Here is a 20,695-nt window from a genome sequence, read left to right as displayed (position 1 = left end):
AACAGAAGACAGAACCCAGAAAGAGACCCACAAACCATTAGGTATGGCCACCTAATCTTTGACAAAGCGGGAAAGAAGATCCAATGGAATAAAGACAGTCTCTTCAGCAAATGGTGTTGGGAAAACTAGACATGCAGAAAAATGAAACTGGACCACTTTCTTACACCATACACAAAAATGAACTCTAAATGGATGAAAGACCTACGCTTAAGACAAGAAGCCATCAAAATCCTCGAGGAGAAAGCAGGCAAAACCTCTCTGATCTTGGCCACAGCAACTTCTTTCTGGACATGTCTCCAGAGGCAAGGGAAACCAAAGCAAAAATGAACTATTGGGACCTCATCAAGACAAAAAGGTCCTGCACAGCAAAGGAAACAATCAGCAAAACTAAAAGGCAACAGATGGAATGGGAGAAGATATTTGCAAATGACAGATCAGATAAAGGGTTAGTATCCAAAATCTATAAAGAACATAGGAAACTCAACATTCCAAAATCAAATGATCCAGTGAAGAAACGGGCAGAAGACAGGAATAGAAGCTTTTCTAAGGAAGACATCCATATGGCTCAGAGACACATGAAAAGATGCTCAACATCACACACCATCAGGGAAATACAAATCCAATCCACAATGAGATACATCTCACGACCGTGAGAATGGCTAAAATTAACAACTCAGGCAACAGATGTTGGCGAGGATGTGGAGGAAGAGGAACTCTTTTGCACCGCTGGAGGAAATGCAAACTGTTTGCAGCCACCCTGGAAAACAATTGGAGATTCCTCAAAAAATTAAAAATAGAATTACCTTATGAGGGCATTTATCCAAATGCTCTCCAAAAGTGCTGATTCCAAGGGGCACATGCACCCCAATGTGGATAACAGCACTATCGACAATAGCCAAAGTGTAGAGAGAGCCCAAATGTCCACCAGCTGATGAATGGATAAAGGAGATGTGGAATATATATATGCAATGGAATATTACTGGGAGATCAACAAGAATGAAATCTTGCCATATGCAAGAACATGGATAGAAATAGAGGGCATTATGCTGAGCACAATAAGTTGGTCAAAGAAAAATACTATGATTTCACTCATATGTGGAATTTAAGGAACACAACGGATGAACATAGGAAGGAAAACTAAGATAAAAACAGAGAGGGAGGCAAACCATAAGTGACTTAAAATACAGAGAGCAAACTGAGGGTTGCAGGAATGGGAGGTGGGCAGGGGATGGCTAGACAGGTGATGGGCATAAAGGAGGGGACATGGGATGAGTACTGGGTTATAAGTTATAAGTAGGTGAGAATCATCAAATTCTATTCCTGAAATCAAACTAGAAGACGTACAACTTAGAGGAAATGGGGATGAGGGAAAAGAGGTAGAGCCATCAGAAAGAGGAGCAGAGAGGGAGAGACGTTCTTAGAAATACGTACCGTGAATAAAAAACGTTGAAAAAAAAAATTAAAAAAAAAAAAAGAAATACGTACCTCATGATTCCACACCACTGGATTTGCACACATCTTACGAGTTTTAAAACAGTATAACAGAATCTCCAAAATGCATTCAGATATAAGGATTTATGACCTAGAATACACTTCTGGGTCACATTTATGACCTAGAATTCAGTTACATTCAAAATGTCACTACTAGTTCTGCAAATAAACATTTCGGCAACATTGCCTCTGGAACTAAAGGATTGTATTTGTGAAAGCTACACCAGGTTTTTCTTCTTCTTCCTTGTAGTTGCTGTTGCTGTTATGGTAGTAAAACAAGTAAAAATCAATCAGCGAGACACTGAAAACACCACCGTTGAATGACAGTGCTTCCCTTTTGACCCACAGATGCTTAAAAATACCAGTTTAATGGGGACATGTTTTTTTGTTTTATATGGATCCATTTATTTTTTAAATTTTTATATTGATCCATTTTTTTTTATTTTTTTAATTTATTGTCAAATTGGTTTCCATACAACACCCAGTGCTCATCCCAAAAGGTGCCCTCCTCAATACCCATCACCCACCCTCCCCTCCCTCCCACCCCCCATCAGCTCTCAGTTTGTTCTCAGTTTTTAAGAGTCTTTTATGTCTTGGCTCTCTCCCACTCTAACCTCTTTTTTTGTTGTTGTTGTTTTTTCCTTCCCCTCCCCCATAGGTTTCTGTTAAGTTTCTCAGGATCCACTTAAGACTGAAACCATATGGTATCTGTCTTTCTCTGTATGGCTTATTTCACTTAGCATCACACTCTCCAGTTCCATCCATGTTGCTACAAAGGGCCATATTTCATTATTTGTCATTGCCACATAGTACTCCATTGTGTATATAAACCACAATTTCTTTATGCATTTAATGGGGACATTTTTAATGCCCCTAAGACTTTTGAAGTCTAGCACAAAATCATTCCTAATACAGTTAATTAAAATGGTATTTGAGACAGTCTCAATGTGCAACAACCTCTCACATTGGATTCCTGTTCTCTCAATTATTACTGTCAAATAGCATTTTGTGAGATGTCACTTCAATTATGTTCTTTTTTGATGGTAATTAGTATAGAGAATGGCATTTTTTTGTTTTGTATATTCTGTTTATTTTTATTTTATCTAATAACATTTTCTCTATATATACCTGAATATCCCCTAACTCACACCTGGTCAGAAGAGGGAATAGAAACAAACCATGTTTCCATCTCATGAACACCCATAAGAATAAAATAACAAGGGGCTTCTGGGTGGCTCAGTCAGTTAGGCGTCCAACTCTTGATTTGGGCTCAGGTCATGATCTCACAGTTTGTGAGTTTGAGCCCCACATTGGGTTCTGCACACAGTGCGGAGCCTACTTGGGATTCTGTCTTCCTCTCTCTCTGCCCTTCCCCCAGTCACACACTCTCTCTCAAAAATAAATACATAAACATTACAAAAATATACATACCTAAAAAGCTTCTGCACAGCAAAGGAAACAACCAACAAAACTAAAAGGCAACCAACGGAATGGGAAAAGATAGTTGCAAATGACATTTCGGACAAAAGGCTAGTATCCAAAATCTATAAAGAGCTCACCAAACTCCACACCGAAAAACAAATAACCCAGTGAAGAAAGGGGCAGAAAACATGAATAGACACTTCTCTAAAGAAGACATCCAGATGACCAACAGGCACATGAAAAGATGCTCAATGTCGCTCCTCATCATGGAAATACAAATCAAAACCACACTCAGATAATACCTCACACCAGTCAGAGCAGCTAAAATGAACAAATCAAGAGACTATAGATGCTGGAGAGGATGTGGAGAAATGGGAACCCTCTTGCACTGTTGGTGGGAATGCAAACTGGTGAAGCCACTCCGGAAAACAGTGTGGAGGTTCCTCACAAAATTAAAAATAGACCTACCCTATGACCCAGCAGTAGCACTGCTAGGAATTTGCCCAAGGGATACAGGAGTACTGATGCATAGGGGTACTTGTACCCCAATGTTTATAGCAGCACTCTCAACAATAGCCAAATTATTGAAAGAGCCTAAATGTTCACCAACTGATGAATGGATAAAGAAATCGTGGTTTACATACACAATGGAAAACTATGTGGCAATGAGAAAGAATGAAATATGGCCTTTTGTAGCAACATGGATGGAACCGGAGAGTGTTATACCAAGTGAAATAAGTCATACAAAGAAGGACAGATACCATATGTTTTCACTCTTATGTGGATCCTGAGAAACTTAACAGAAGTCTATGGGGGAGGGGAAGAAAAAAAAAGGAAGTTAGAGAGGGAGAGAGCCAAAGCATAAGAGACTCTTAAAAACTGAGAATCGGGGCGCCTGGGTGGCGCAGTCGGTTAAGCGTCCGACTTCAGCCAGGTCACGATCTCGCGGTCCGTGAGTTCGAGCCCCGCGTCAGGCTCTGGGCTGATGGCTCGGAGCCTGGAGCCTGTTTCCGATTCTGTGTCTCCCTCTCTCTCTGTCCCTCCCCCGTTCATGCTCTGTTTCTCTCTGTCCCAAAAATAAAAATAAAAAACGTTGAAAAAAAAAATTTAAAAAAAAAAAAAAAAAAACTGAGAATCAACTGAGGGTTGATGGGGGGTGGGAGGGAGGAGAGGGTGGGTGATGGGTATTGAGGAGGGCACCTGTTGGGATGAGCACTGGGTGTTGTATTGAAACCAATTTGACAATAAATTTCATTAAAAACTAAATAAATAAAAAATAAAAGCATATGAGAGCATATTTACCAAGTAAGTCATGCTGGCTATAATGAATTATTGCTAAAGTGAAAAAAAAGAATGCATTCACTTGCTTAATATTAAATGTAAATATGTAAATACGTTCTTCATTTAATTTCATTCATAACCAATTTTATGGAATCACAGAGCTAATAATTAGGCACATTCTAATCTTTAGTGTGAATATAAATGAAGGCCACCAAATTCTACCAAACTTCTAATGTGGCTGGGGGCGAAAAACCTCAAATCCTTTGAAACACTGTACACTTTATAGCCATTGGTTTTAATGGTGTCCTCAAATAATTTAAAATATTATCTTGTTGTTAATAAAATGTACATGGTTTATTTAAATTCAACTAGTCTTTTATTTAAGTTCAAATTGATTATGAGTTCATCAGGAGACTTACAAATAATCAATAAGAAAAATGGAGGGAAGTTTATGGGTATTTTGTTGCTGTTTCTCAAAGATCCGTAACTTCCAGTTTCCTTTAGCATATTCTGCCTAAGGGGATAAACTATCTCCTTCTAAAAAGATTCTTAGACTTGGATTTTCTCAGTTATTCACATTCCAGGAGGATCCCATCCTGATAGTTATGTGGAGAACTCACACTCTGGGCATCCTGAGGAGGGAAAGAATTACAACCCTGCTATTATGCTTTTCTTCTCAGGCCTCACTCAAGAGGAAGAAAAGTCCCAAATACACAATCTAGCCTTGTACCTAAAGAAGCTAGAAAAAGAACAGCATAAAACCTAAGGCCAGGAGACAAATGGTAGAACAGCATGGAAGATTTTTTTGGCATCTTGCGTCTCTGATCAACAGCCAGATCAACATTAAATCAACTACACACCTGGAAAACTGATTTGAAGATTAACACAACAATCTGCACCACCTGAACCACAGAACTTGGCAGGTACACAACGCAGAGAGGTGAACTGGGGGAGAGAGAAGCTGCGAAGGGCAGGGAGCCATTTTTGTGTGCGGAGAGAGGACGGAATTGAGGGCAGAGTACAGGAAAAGCACCCCCCAAAGCAGCTGGAGAGAAAGTGGAAACAGCCGAGCAACTGAACTAAAAAGGGAGAGAGGAGAAAGGAGACGGTTTAAATTCCATTAAGACTTTATAAACAGGGTGGGGCACAGAGTCTGAAACTCCACAGCTCGATACCTGGAGGTGCTCTGGTGGGAAGGGCAAATCCCCAGGAGCAGAGTCGGGTCTGAGCCACATGGGGAGAAGCAGTCCCCCAGCTGGAAGGACATTTGGTAGAGGCTGTGCAGCCACCTGGTCCCAGTGGACCCTGGGAGGACAACCACATTTGCTGGTACTAGAACAAGGTCCTTAAGGGTGAAGCCTGGTGCCAGATGTGTGTTGTGATTTTTCATAATCCCTGAAACGCTGCTGCTACACAATCACGGGAAATTTTCCGGGGTGGGCTGGCACCCAGCGGCAGTCTCTGGGCATTGGCAGCAGCGCGGTCTCACAAACATTCTTGGGGGTGGGCCAGCATCCGGCCATTGCTCAGCAAGCCCCTCCCAGAGAGGTGAGCAGGTCAAGATAAAACTCAAGAGGGAAGTGTCACCTGGCAGCCTGACAGCTTGTTCACGGACAGTGTAGAAGCCGGGAGTGGATGGAAGCCAGAGACAAAGGACGGGTGTGTGACTGCTGATCCAGGAGAACAGAGTTCTGATACCAGAGGCTGGGTAGCTGGGTGATGCCATTTTCACCTCTCCCATGCATGCGCATAGGTACCTACAGGTACCAAAAGAATCCACCTCAGTCAGCTAAGCAGCACCATCTAGTGGAGAACAGAGCCATTACAATAAACCCCATCCAATTTGAGCAACCTCCCTCTTCAGGAACACCAATATCTCTGCCAACTTAGTTTATGGACTATAAATTACTTCATAGTCTGACTTCTGGGGAAAACGATATAATTTCGATCGTATTTCAGTCTATTGGCTGGTCCATCTATTCAATTTTCTTCCTTTTTTCTTCTCTTTTTGATTTCTTTTTCTTGAACACAGAAACAGAAAATTTTATTTTTATTTTGAAGTTTTATTAAAAATATTTTACTTAGTTTTTTCTACTATATTTTGTACATTTTTGTAAATTTTTCAAATTCTATTTTACTTCCATCATTTCATTTTATTCTATTTCATTGTATTCATTTTTTCAAATTTTCAAATGTTTTCCTTTTTCTTCCTTCCCCTTTTTCTGTAATCTAACAAGCTCCTTTCAACAACCAGACCAAAACACACATAGGATCTAGCATCATTTATTGGATTTTTGTGTCTGTGTGTGTTGTTTTTAATTTTTTAATTTTAATTTTAATTTTTCTTTACCTTACTAGTTCCTTTTCTCCCTTCAAAATGACCGGGGCGGGGGGGGGGAATGAATTCACCCCAAGTGAAAGTGCAAGAAACAACAGTCAGGAACTTAATCAACACAGGTACAAGCAAGATGTCTGAACCACAATTTAGAATCACAATAGTAAGAATACTAGCTAGGGTTGAAAACAGATTAGAATCCCTCTCTGCATAGGTAAAAGACATAAAAGCTAGTCAGGATGAAATCAAAAATGCTCTAACTGAGCTGCAATCTTGAATAGATGCTAAGGCAGTAAGGATGGATTAGTCAGACCAGAGTATCACCAATATAGAGGACAAACTTATGGAGAATAATGAAGCAGAAAAAAAGAGGAAGACTATGGCAAAAGAGCACAATTTAAGAATTATAAAATCAGTGACTCATTAAAAAGGAACATCAAAATCATAGGGGTCCCAGAAAATGAAGAGAGAAAAAAAAGGGGTAGAAGGGTTATGTGATAACCCTTCCCCAAATCATAGCAGAAAACTTTCCTAACCTGAGGAAAGACACAGTCACCAAAATCCAGGAAGCACAGAGGACTCCTATGAGATGCAACAAAAACCGAGCATCAACAAGGCATATCATAGTCAAGTTCACAAAATACTGAGGCAAGGAGAGAATCATGAAAGCAGGAAGGGAAATAAAAAAGTCCTTAACCTGCAAGGGAACACAGATCATGTTTGCAGAAGACGGATCCACAGAAACTTGGCAGGCCAGAAAGGAGTGGCAGGATATATTCAGTGTGCTGAATCAGAAAACTATGCAGCCAAGAATTCTTTATCCAGCAAGGCTGTCATTCAAAATAGAAGGAGAGATAAAAAGTTTCCCAGACAAAAAAATTAAAGGAATTCATGATCACTAAACCAGCCCTGCAAGAAACTTTCAGGGGGACTCTCTGAGGGGAGAAAAGATGGAGGGGGTGGGAGGCCAAAAGCAACAAAGACTAGAAAGTACCAGAGAACACCACCATAAACTCCAACTCTACAAGCAACATAATGACAATAAATTCATACCTTTCAGTACTCACTCTAAATGTCAATGGACTAAATACTTCAATCAAAAGACAGAGGGAAACATTATGGATAAGAAAACAAGATCCATCTATATACTGTTTACAAGAGACCCACTTTAGACCTAAAGACACATTCAGATTAAAGGTAAGGGGATGGAGAACCATCTATCATGCTAATGGTCAACAAAAAAAAGCTGGAGTAACCATACTTACATCAGATAATCTATACATTAAAATAAAGACTGTAACAAAAAATAAAGTAGGACATATATCATAATTAAGGGATCTATCCACCAAGAAGACTTAACAATTGTAAATAGTTATGCTCCAAATATGATAGCACCCAAAAATATATATCAGTTAATCACAAACATAAAGAAACTCATTGATAATAATAACATAATAGTAGGGGACTTCAACACCCCTCTTACAACAATGGACAGATCATATAAACAGAAAATCAACAAAACAATAGCTTTGAATGACACATTGGAAGAGATGGACTAGAGAGATATATTCAGAACATTTCATCCTAAAGCAGTGGAATATACATTCTTCTCTAGTGCACATGGAAAGCTCTCCAGAATAGACCACATACTAAAAACACAAATCAGTCATCAACAAGTACAAAAAGATTAAGCTCATACCATGTGTATTTTCACACCACAACACTGAAACTTGAAATCAACCACAAGAACAAATTTGGAAAGCTAACAAACACTTAGAGACTAAAGAACATCCTACTAAAGAATGAATGGGCTAACCAAGAAGTTAAAGAGGAAATTAACAAGTACATGGAAGACAATGAAAATGATAACACCACAGCTCAAAACCTCTGGAACACAGAAAGGCACACATAAGAGGGAAGTATATAGGAAACAAGGCCTTCCTAAAGAAGGAAGACAGGTCTCAGATACACAACCTGATCTTACACGTTAAAGAGCTGGGAAAAGAACAGAAACCCTAAACCAGCAGAAGACAGGAAATAATAAAGATTAGAGCAGAAACAGATGCTATTGAAACCAAAAGAAAAAAAACCATAGAACAGATCAATGACACCAGAAGTTGGTTCTTTGAAAGAATTAACAAAATTGATCAACCTATAGCCAGTTTGATCAAGAAGAAAAAGGAAATGACCCAAACAAATAAAATCAAGAATGAAAGAGGAGAGATCACAACCAACACAACAGAAATAAAAACAATAATAAGAGAATATTATGAACAATTATATGCCAATAAAATGGGCAATCTAGAAGTAGTGGACAAATTCCTACAAACATATAAACCACCAAAACTGACACAGGAAGAAACAGAAAATTTGAACAGACACATAACCAGTAAAGAAATCGAATTATTAATCAAAAACTCCCAAAAAAACAAGAGTCCAGGGCCAGATGGCTTTCCAGGAGAATTATACCAAATATTTAAAGAAGAGTTAACACCTATTCTCTTGAAACTGTACCAAAAAATAGAAATTGAAGGAAAACGTCCAAACTCTTTCTATGAAGCCAGCGTTACCTTAATTCCACAACCAGACAAAGACCCCACTAAAAAGGACAAGTATAGACAAATTTCCCTGATTAACATGGATGCAAAAATCCTCAACAAGGTATGAGCCAAGTGGATCCAACAATACATTAAAAAAATTATTCACCACGACCAAGTGGGATTTATACCTGGGATGCAGGCTAGTTCAATATCCACAAAACAATCAGTGTGATTCATCACATCAATAAAAGAAAGGACAAGAACCATATGATCCTCTCAATGGATGCCAAGTGAGCATTTGACAAAATACAGCATCCTTTCTTGACAAAAACCCTCAAGAAAGTAGGGATAGAAGAAGCATACCTTGAGATCATAAAAGCCATATATGAAGGACCCAATGCTAATATCCTCAATGGGGGAAAACTGAGAGCTTTCTCCCTAAGGGCAGGAACAAGACAGGGATGTCCACTCTCACCACTGTTATTCAACAGAGTATTGGAAGTCTTAGCCTCAGCAATCAGACAACACAAAGAAATAAAAGGCATCCAAATTGGCCAGACGGAGATCAAACTTTCACTCTTTGCAGGTGACATGATACTTTATATGGAAAACCCAAAAGATTCCACAAAAAAACTGCTACAACTGACCCATGAATTCAGCAAAGTTGCAGGATATAAAATCAATGCACAGAAATTGGTTGCATTCCTATACACCATCAATGAAGCGACAGAAAGAGAAATCAAGGAATCGATCCCATTTACAATTGCACCAAAAACCATAAAATACCTAGGAATGAATCTAACCAAAGAGGTGAAAAATCCATATGCTGAAAACTATGGAAAGATTATGAAAGAAATTCAAGAAGACACCAAAAAATGGAAAAATATTCCATACTCCTGGATAGGAAGAAAAAATATTGCTAAAATATCAATACTACCCAAAGCTATCTATATATTCGATGCAATACCTATCAAAATAACAACAGCATTCTTCACAGAGCTAGAAAAAAACAATTCTAAAATTTGTATGGAACCAGAAAAGACCCCAAATAGCCAAAGCAATCTTGAAAAGAAAACCAAAGCTGGAGGCATCACAATCCCAGACTTCGAGCTGATTACAAAGCTTTAATTTTCAAGACAGTACGGTACTTGCACAAAAACAGACACTCAGATCAATGGATCAGAATAAAGAACCCAGAAATGGACCCAAAATGTATGGCCAACTAATGTTTGACAAAGCAGGGAAGAATATCCAATGGAATAAAGACAGTCTCTTCAGCAAGTGGTGCTGGGAACACTGGACAGCAACATGCAGAAAAATGAACCTGGACCACTTTCTTACACCACACACAAAAATAAACTCAAAATGGAGGAAAGTCCTAAATGTAAGACAGGAAGCCATCAAAATCCTAGAAGGAAAGCAGTAAAAACCTCCTCAACCTTGGCCACAGCAAATTCTTACCCAACACATCTCTGTAGGCTAGGGAAACAAAAACAAAAATGAACTACTGGGACCTCATCAAAATAAAAACCTTCTGCACAGCGAAGGAAACAATCAGCAAAACTAAAAGGCAACCAAGGGAATGGAGGAAGAAATGACATATCAGATAAAGGGTTAGTATCCAAAGTTCTGTAAAGAACTTATCAAACTCAACGCCCAAAAAACAAATAATACAGTGAAGAAATGAGCAACAGACATGAATAGACACTTCTTCAAAGAAAACATCCAGATGGTCAATTGACACATTAGAAAATATTCAACAACACTCATCATCAGGGAGATACAAATCAAAACCACAATGAGATACCACCTCACGCCTGTCAGAATGGTTAACATTAACAACTCAGGCAACGACAGATGTTAGCAAGGATGTGGAGAAAGGGGATCTCTGTTGCATTGCTGGTGGGAATGCAAACTGGTGCAGCCACTCTGGAAAACAGTATGGAGGTTCTTCAAAAAATTGAAATTGAACTACCCTAGGACCCAGCAATTGCTCTATTAGGTATTTACCCAAGGCATTCAGGTATGCTGTTTCAAAAGGACACATGCACCCCAATGTTCATAGCAGAGCTATCAACAATAGCCAAAGTATGGAAAGAGTCCAAATGTCCATCGATGGAAGAATGGATAAAGAAGATGTGGTGTGTGTGTGTGTGTATGTATACATATATATATATATGTGTATATATGTATGTATATATATATATATATGTATATGTGTATATATATATATATATATACACACACACACATACACACACACACAAACACACACACACACAATGGAGTACTACTCAGCCATCAAAAAGAATGAAATTTTGCCATTTACAACTATGTGGATGCAACTAGAGGGTATTATTCTAAGTGAAATTAGTCAGTCAGTGAAACACGAATATCATATAATTTCACTCATATGAGTACTTTAAGATACAAAACAGATGAACATAAGGGAAAGGAAGCAAAAATAATATAAAAACAGGGAGGGGGACAAAACATAAGAGACACTTAAATATGGAGAACAAACAGAGGGTTACTGGAGGATTTCGGGAGGGGGATGGGCTAAATGGGTAAGGGGCATTAAGGAATCGACTCGTGAAATCATTGTTGCACTATAGGATAACTAACTTGAATGTAAATTAATATATATTTAAAAATAAAAATGTTAAAATTTAAAAATGCCTAAGGCCAGCAGAAGGGAAATAATAAAGATTAGAGCAGAAATAAATGATATCAAAAGAAACAAACAAAACACAGTACACCAGCTCACTGAAACTAAGAGCTGGTTCTTTGGAAGAATAAACAAAATTGATAAACATCAAGCCAGACTTATCAAAAAGAAGACAGAGGAACCAAATAAATAAATCATGAATTAAAGATGAGAGATCACAACCAACATTGTAGAAATACAATTATAAGAGAATGCTATAAAAAATGATATGCCAACAAACTGGCCTTCAGGAAGATACAAATTCCTAGAAACTCACAAACTACCAAACAGAAATGGGAACACATAGAAAATTTTAACAGACCATAACCAGCAAAGAAATGGAATTCATAATCACAAATCTCCCAACAAACAAGAGTCCTGGGTCAGATGGCCTCCCAGGGGAATTCTACCAGACATTTAAGGAACAGTTAATACCTATTCTTCTCAAACTGTTGCAAAAAACAGAAATGGAAGGAGGGCTTCCAATCTCATCCCATGAAGCCAGCATTACCTTGATTCCAAAAGCAGACAAAGAACCCCCTGCCCCCTAAGAAGGAGAATAACAGGTCAGTATCCCTGATGACCTGGATGCAAAAATTCGCAACCAGATAGATATAGCAAACCAAATTCAACAGTAAATTAAAGGAATTATTCATCAAGATCAAGTGTGATTTATTCCTGGGCTGCAGGGCTGGTTCACTATTTGCATAGCTATCCACTATTCACATGTCAATCAACATGATATACTACACTAATCAAAGAAAGGATAGGAACCATATGATCCCGTCAACCGATGCAGAAAACACATTTGACAAAATACAGCATCCATCCTTTTTTTGTTGGGGGATGAGGAAAACTATATTTATTTTATTTACTTTTACATGTAAATTTTAATTCCAGTAATTAACATACAGTGTGGTATTACTTTCAGGTATATAAGATTACTATTCAACAATTCTATACATTACTCAGTGTTCCTCATGGTAAGTGTACTCAATCCCCTTCACCTATTTCACCCTCCCCCCAACCACCTACCCCTTGGTAACTATCAGTTTATTCTTAATATTTAAGAGTCGGGTTTCTTTTGATTTGCCTCTTTTTATTTTGTTCTTTTGTTTTGTTTATTAAATTCCACATATGAGTGAAATCAAATGTTATATGTTTTTCTGTCTTTATTTCACTTACCTTTATACTTCCTACATGCATCCACATTTTTTTAATTTAAATTTTAGTTAGTGAACATACAGTGCAATATTGGTTTCAGTAATAGAATTTAGTGATTCATCACTTTCATATAATACCCAGTGCTCATCACAACAAGTGCCCTCCTTAGTACCCATCACCCATCTAGCCCATCTCTCACCCAACTCCCTCCACCAACCCTCAGTTTTTTCCCTATCATTAAGAGTGACTTGTGATTTATTTCCCATCTTCTCTCTCCCAACACTTCCCATATGTTCATCTGTTTTGTGTCTTAAATCCCACATATGAGTAATATCATATGGTATTTGTCTTTCTCTGATTGACTTATTTCACTTAGCAGAATACATTCTAGCTCTATCCACATCATTGCAAATGGCAAGATTTTACTCTTTTTGATGGCTGAGTAACATTCCATGGCATGCATATATATATATATATATATATATATATATATATATATACCCACATCTTCTGTTTAATCTATTGTCAATTTGGCTAATATACTGTGTGTAGTGTGCTCTTGATATGGGGGATAGATTCCCGTGATTCATCACTTACCCACTGCTTATCCCACAAGTGCCCTCCTCACTGCCCATCACCAATTTTCCTCTCTCCCCCAACCATCCCCCCCCATTACCCTCAGTTTGTTCTCTGTATTTAAGAGTCTCTTACAGTTTGCCTCCATATCTCTCTATTTGTATCTATTTTTTCCCATTCCCTTCCCCCATGGTCTTCTGTTAAGTTTCTCAACTTCCACACAGGAGTGAAAACATATATCTTTCTCTGACTGACTTATTTCACTTAGCATAATACCCTCTAGTTCCATCCATGTTGCTGCAAATGTCAGGATTTCATTCTTTCTCATTGCCAAGTAGTATTCCATTGTATATATAAACCACATCTTTATCCATTCCTCAGTTGATGGACATTTAGGCTCTTTCCATAGTTTACCTATTGCTGAAAGCACCAGCATCCATTCTTAACAAAAACCATCAACCACATAGGAATAGATGGAACATACCTCAACATTATGAAGGGCATATATGAAAGACCCACAGCTAATATCATCCTTTATGGGGTAAAACTGAGAGCCTTTCTTCTACAGACAGGAATAAGACAAGGATACTCAGTCCCACCATTACGAGTTAACACAGGACAGGAACTTTTAGCCTCAGCAACATACAACAAAAAGAAATAAAGGGTATACAGATCAGCAAGGGAGGAGTCAAACGTTCACTATTTGCAGATGACATGACATTCTATGCAGAAACCTGAAAAACACTCCAACAAAAGCTAGTGGAACTAATCCTGAATTCAGGAAAGTCACAGCATAGAAAATCAACATACAAGAATCGGTTGCATTTCTACACACCAATAAGGAAGTAGCAGAAAAAGAAATCAAGGAATGGATCCCATTTACAATTCCACCAAAAACCATAAGATAACCTAGGAATAAACCTAACTAAAGAGGTAAAAGATCTGTACCCTGAAAACTATAGAACACTTACGAAAGAAATGAAAGAAAGACACGAAGAAAGGGAACGACGTTTCATGCTCATAGATTGGAAGAACAAATATTGTTAAATAGCCACACCACCAAAAGCAACATACACATTTAATGCAACCCCTATAAATATATCACCAGCATTTTTCACAGAGCTAGAACAATCCTAAAATTGCTACGGAACCATAAAGACTCAGATGTGTCAAAGCAATCCTGAGAAAGAAAAGCAAAGCTGGAGGTATCATGATTATAGACTCAAGCTATATTACAAAGTTGTAGTCGTGAGTACAGTATGGTACTGCCATAATGAACAGAAATGTAGATCAATGCAACAAAACAGAAAACCAGAAATGGACCCATAAGTGTATGGCCAACTAATATTGGACAAAGCAGGAAAGAATATCCAATGGAAAAAAGACATTCTCTTCAACAAATGGTGTTGGGAAAACTGGACAGTGACATGCAGAAGAATGACCCTGGACCACTTTCTTACACCAGACACAAAAATGAACTCAAAATGGATGAAAGACCAAAATGTAAGACAGGGACCATCAAAATCCTAGAGGGGAACACAAACAGCAACCCCTCTGAACTCGGCTGGAACAACTTCTTACTAGACACGTCTCTGGAGTCAAGGGAAACAAAAGCAAAAATGAACTATTGGGGCCTCATCAAGATAAAACGCTTCTGCACAGCAAAGGAAACAATCAACAAAATTAAAAAGCTTCTGAAAACTGGAAGGGATATTTTCACATGACATATCAGATAAAGGGATAGTATACAAAATCTCTAAAGAACTTATCAAACTCAAATAGCAAATAATCCAGGAAAGAAATTGGCAGAAGACCTGAATAGACACCTTTCTAAAGAAGACAATCAGATAACTAATAGACACATGAAAAGATGCTCAACATCACATCAAGGAAATACAAATCCAAACCACAATGAGATATCACCTCACCCCTGTCAGAATGGCTAGAATGAAAAACTCAGAAAACAACAGTTGTTGACAAGAATGGGGAGAAAGGGAACCTGTTACACTATTGCTGTTAATACAAACTGGTGCAGCCACTCGAAAACAGTATGTAGGTTCCTCAAAAAAATTAAAAATAGACCTTACGCCCCAACCATTGCATTACTAGGTATGTATCCAAAAGATACAAAAATGATGATTCGAAGAGGGCCTATGCACCCCAATGTTTATAGCAGCATTATCAACAATAGCCAAATTATGAAAAGAGCCCAAATGTCCACTGACAGATGAATGGATACAGATGTCATATATTGCTACAATGGAATACTTACTACAACGTGATGAAAAAGAATGAAATCTTGCCATTTGAAACAACCTGAATGGAACTAAAGTGTATTATGCTAAGCAAAGTAGGTCATGCAGAGAAGGACAAATATCATATGATTACACTCATGTATGGAATTTAAGAAATGCAACAAATGAAAATAGGGGAAGGAAAGGAAAAATAAAACCAGAGAGAGAGGCAAATTGTAAAAGGCTCTTAAATACAGAGTTAAAACTGAGAGTTATTGGAGGAGAGGAAGGTTGGGGGATAGGCTCAATGGGTGATGGGCAGAATGAGGGCACTTGTGATGAGCACTGGGTGTCAAATGTAAGTGATGAATTACTGGGCTCTACTCCTGAAATCAGTAATACACCATATGTTAACAAATGTGAATTTAAATAATAAATTAAAAAAAAAGATGTGGCATACATATCAAATGATTATTATTCAGCCATGAGAAAGAAGGAAATCCTGCCTTTTGTGACAACATGGATGGACCTTGTGTGCATTATGCTAAATGAAAGAAGTCAGAAGAGAAAGACAATGACTATGTGATTTCACATATTTGTGGAAACCAGAAAAGGTGTATAGATTCAGATAGTAGAAAGGTGGTTACAAGGGGTAAAGGGAAAAAAAAACAAGGGGCTAAGGGATAGAAGTGGGAGATGTTGGGCAAAGAGATCAAACTTACAGTTTGAAGAGGAATACTTCCTGAGCATCTAACGTACAGCATGGTGATTACAGTTAATATTATTATATTCTCAACTTGAAGGTGGCCTAGAGAGTATATCTCAAATTTTCTCACCATGAAGAAGAAATGGTAATTATGTGATGTGATGCACATGTTAGCTGACACAATGGTGGCAATAATTTCATTATGTATATTTTCACATTTGTACTTCTTAAGTTTGCTGAATGTTATGCATCTGTCATATCTTAGTATATATAAGAAAAAATAAACGCCAGAGATATCATTCATTTCTTTTATCATTTCTATATTTCTTTCTTTTAAACTTACTCTCCTAAGTTCACATTTTTATTGCTGCTTAATAAAAAATCTCCCTGCAAAGTTACTAAATAGTGTTTTCATTATACCAACTATAAACACAACCCTCTCATTGTGATCCAAATTTCAATGCAGAGACTGAAAGAAGGCATTTCTAAATGTTTACCTTGTGTGTCTCTCTAATAACATTAAAATAGGGTCTAGTTTGTTCCATGGGGCTGAGTGGGGCAAGATTCCTTCAGGTACTACCACTTTGGATTTTTTTTTCCTCCTGTTACTCTGTCTTGTCACTTGAATTCCAAACAGCTGGGAGAACCCTGGGGGAAAGAAGGAAATGTCTCCTCCCTTAAGCCAGTGTCCTGTCCTTAAAGCCACCTCAGGGACCCCTTCCTCTGAACCCTCTGATCTCCAGTCATTCACCCTCTCCTTTCCACTTTTACACCCAGCCCCTCCTTCCCAGGAAACCACGGGTCCACACACGGTGGTTCCCACTGCACCATCAGGGCTCAAACATGCCACAACACCACTGCGGTGAAAGAAGGCTCTCACCCATATCACAAAACAAGCATCCAAAAAGCAGTCACCTGTGAAGGGTGGAGTTGGCAGGGGTCTGTGACCTGTTCCTGCCTCCTCCGTGAGCCTGGTCAGAGCAGGACTCTGGCAAACAGTAGCTGCGAAATGTGCAGACTAGGAGGTACAGGAGGGTCTCACAGGGGTGACTGTGCTCTGATGACTGACCCAGGAGTGAGTTTAGCAGGATGCAGAGGGCGTGTTCAGAGTGCAGTCACCCTACACCGCACACCCTGCCATTATGCTAACGTGTGACAGTCCTAAGGCCAGGACAGGGCTATGGAGGTAGGGACCCATGAACTGAGGAACCCCATAACTTCTCTGTGCTGACTTGGACCACACAATAGAGCCCCACATATGACAAAACAAAACGTTGTCCATTGCAGTGAGGGGGACCCCAAAGCTATGTCTGGCCGGTCTAGGGCTTCCGGGATACTGCATGCACCTTCATTATTTTGTATATTTGCTAATTAGTAGTAAATCTTCTGGTTAAGAAGTATATCCCAGGTGCACCCGGTTGGCTCAGTTGGGTAAGCCTCTGACTCGAGATTTTTGGCTCAGGTAATGATCTCATGTCGTGAGATGGAGTCCCATGTGGCCTCTGCCCTGACAGCACATATCCTGCTTGGGATTCTCTCTCTCCCTCTCCCTCTCTCTCTCAAAAATAAATAAACTTTAAAAAAAAGAATTGTGTTTCATGTCAGTCGGACTGACACTTGGGTCACTTTGGGTACCTGAGCTACGGTGTGTACTGTGTTCCTCAGAGGCAAAAGGCCTGGAAGAATCCATGACCTGCTCTAGAGCAAAATGATAGTCCAAAGCTCCAAACGCCAGAGACAGATGGAATAAAATAATTTAGCCAAATCTTGGGTACAATCCCTGTAGCCATGCCAGAGTTATTGGTGAACATTTAAAGGAAATGGTTCGGGGCACCTGGGTGGCTCAGTCGGTTGGGTGGCCGACTTCAGCTCAGGTCATGACTCATGGTTCATGGGTTCAAGCCCCGCGTTGGGCTCTGTGCTGACAGCTCCGAGCCTGAAGCCTGCTTCGGAATCTGTGACTCCCCCTCTTTCTCTGTCCCCTTCCCAGCTCATTCTCTGTCTCTGTCTCTCAAAAAGTAAATGAAAAAAACGTTGAAAATTTTTTTTAAAAAATTTTAAAAAATAAAGGAAATGGTTCAAATAATATTGGTGGCAATTTACACAACCCAGCAGCCTGTAATATACAAAGCATGGAGACCGTGGGGAGGCACATTCCCAACATTAGAAAAATGTTACAGAACAACATTCAATCTGTTTGGTCTCTTAAGTGATTCCTTCTTTATTTAGCATGGACCCTACGGATCTTTACTATCTGTAATTTATTCCTATGTAACATGAACATTCAAATACTATCAAACATTCACTTAGAGGAAATACATCTGTTTCCACAGGGTTCTGTGTCCTTAATCACTGAGAAGTAGTTGCTCAGCCAGAACATAAGGTTGTGTTGTGTGGTTTCGAGAGACCTTGAGGGTTTTTACACCACACCATGGAAAGTTCCTTTGAGGGATTTTAGAGTGACTGGTATAACTGTCAGAATGTAGTGGAAACATAATGGAGAGAAGGAAATTTGTCACCATTGGGGATAAACATTATTACAAAACTGTTTCTGTACTGGTGTTCATTCAGCATTACCACATATACAGCATCAAAATATATCCCAGGTGTTGATTTCAAACATGAATACTGTGATGCCTTTAGGGATCCAGACAGAACCATGACCATGTGATAATCTCCACTAAGCTCTCATTTCCAACCTGCCTAATGCTGTCTATGTTGCAAGATTACCGGTCGTGAGCATGAGACCCTCAGGGGGTTCAAGACCCAGGATAATGCCAGTTAGCTGTGAGAAGAGGGAACAGTGTGATTGTTATGAATATGTATCCAAAGACACAAATACATTTACCTGCACTGAGCTACACACTGGGAAAACCTACCAAGAAAAACATAAACATTTCTTTTACGGTGGTATAGTCAAAACTTCAACCTCCATGAGAAAATGTACTGCTCATGACAAGAAATGTATACAAAAACCCAGATCCATAAAACAAAACATATTTATATGCAAACTGAGCTTTAGTTAAGATCTAAATTCTACAATGTCACATTCACTTGTTATGAGATGTTTATATTTATTATTCATCATTCAGAATTGTGTTATTTCATAGTGTGGTGGCTATATGTAAAGCTTAGACATATTGAGATTTTTAATACTTAATATACATTTTATTCATTCCTTAAATTTTCTCCTGGTGAATCTAAACAAGCACCATAGAACATGGGATTTCCTGGAAAATGGAGGTCATTTTTCATATTTTTATAATATATCCCTGCATTCAAATTGTATGGAATCTTTGGCAGATGTGAGATACAAAAGCCTTAATCACTTCATGCCTGGATCAGACAATTTGTAAATTGGTATGAAGAAAGGATCAAAATATATTTGCTGCATTAGATTTGCTACATTACTATAGGGGAAAAAAAGAATATAAAATAAGACTTGTGTCATTCAGTGTCCTCAAAAGTCATTTTTTTAAATATTTATTCATCTTTGAGAGAGAGAGAGAGAGAGAGAGAGAGAGAGAGCAAGAGCGGAGGAGGGGCAGATTGAGAGGAAGACACAGAATCTGAAGCAGGCTATAGGCTCCGAGCTGCCAGAACAAAGCCCAACACAGGGCTTGAACCCACGAACCATGAGATAATGACCTGAGCTGAAGTCAGACACCCGACCGACTGAGCCACTCAGGTGCCCACTCAAAAGTCATTTTTAATGAATGAGGTGGCTCATCATAAATTCAAGCGAGGTGCACACCTCACATCACACAACATTGCACACATTACACATAAGCACCGCCTGCTGTATTGCTACCTGATGCTCCCATTGTCCCTGGGATGAGTGCATCATGCCATGGCCCCCTGTGACAGGAAGGCTACATAAAATTACTGTCACACAGGTACGGTCACACTGGGGCCTAATATCTGAATGACTGTCAGGATTGGTGCTCCCAGGATTTCCTCTGAGCTAAATTTCATCTATCCCATGGTTGCCCACCAATTCTGTGAAGAAGCTGTGACACAGTCAACTTACAGACCTTCTAACAGAGCCATGATCAAATGCAAGAATAAGTGATATGCCTCCGGAAATTGCTAGAAAGTGCTAAAATGTTAATAGTTCTTACACTGTTTTTGTGGTTCCTATTCTTATTTTGTGCACGCCTTTATCATATGCACATAAATGTCCTTTTGCAATTAGAATGGTACTCCCAAAAGAGGATGAAATAAGAAAAGGATTTTTTA

Source organism: Neofelis nebulosa, chromosome 6 (genome assembly GCF_028018385.1).
Source record: "Neofelis nebulosa isolate mNeoNeb1 chromosome 6, mNeoNeb1.pri, whole genome shotgun sequence".
NCBI classification, from domain to species: Eukaryota; Metazoa; Chordata; class Mammalia; order Carnivora; family Felidae; genus Neofelis; species Neofelis nebulosa.
The sequence above is the reverse complement of the archived record's forward strand: the minus strand, read 5'-3'. Positions refer to the sequence as shown.